This window comes from Larimichthys crocea, chromosome XIX (genome assembly GCF_000972845.2).
Source record: "Larimichthys crocea isolate SSNF chromosome XIX, L_crocea_2.0, whole genome shotgun sequence".
In the NCBI taxonomy this organism is placed as follows: domain Eukaryota; kingdom Metazoa; phylum Chordata; class Actinopteri; family Sciaenidae; genus Larimichthys; species Larimichthys crocea.
The window spans coordinates 11,224,585-11,225,090 of NC_040029.1; positions in this window are offsets into that span (position 1 = coordinate 11,224,585).

Here is a 506-nt window from a genome sequence, read left to right on the forward strand (position 1 = left end):
TGGTTTGAAGACGTCCCCGGCCTGTTGTGATTGTTCTGTGGCTCCCTCGGCTCTCGGAGCTCCCCGAGGACAGCAGCTCGTTTCCCTGCAGATGGATCCGTCATAAAAACAAGATCTCACGTTAACTGTGAGAAAAGGAGTCCGGACAAACGTGGGAACGGAGCCGAGACCACAGACCTGGTTCAGACCTGGTTCAGACCTGGTTCAGACCTGGGACACAGTTACAAACAACACAGAGTCATCTACATGTAATTAACATTAACAAATCACTTCTGTAGAGGTGTATGTTTCAGACTTCATCTACAGGTAAATCCTGCAGGACTCTTCAGGAACAACACACTGTAAATAAACATGAAACAAAACACTGAATCAAAAAGTTTTCTGACGTCACTGATGATGAGGAGAGACACCTGTTCAGTAACACCTGACAGGAAACGCCTGTTTACCTGCGAGACAGACCTCAGGGTAAAACATGCACACAGCAGGGGGCGCGCCCAGCCGGGCCG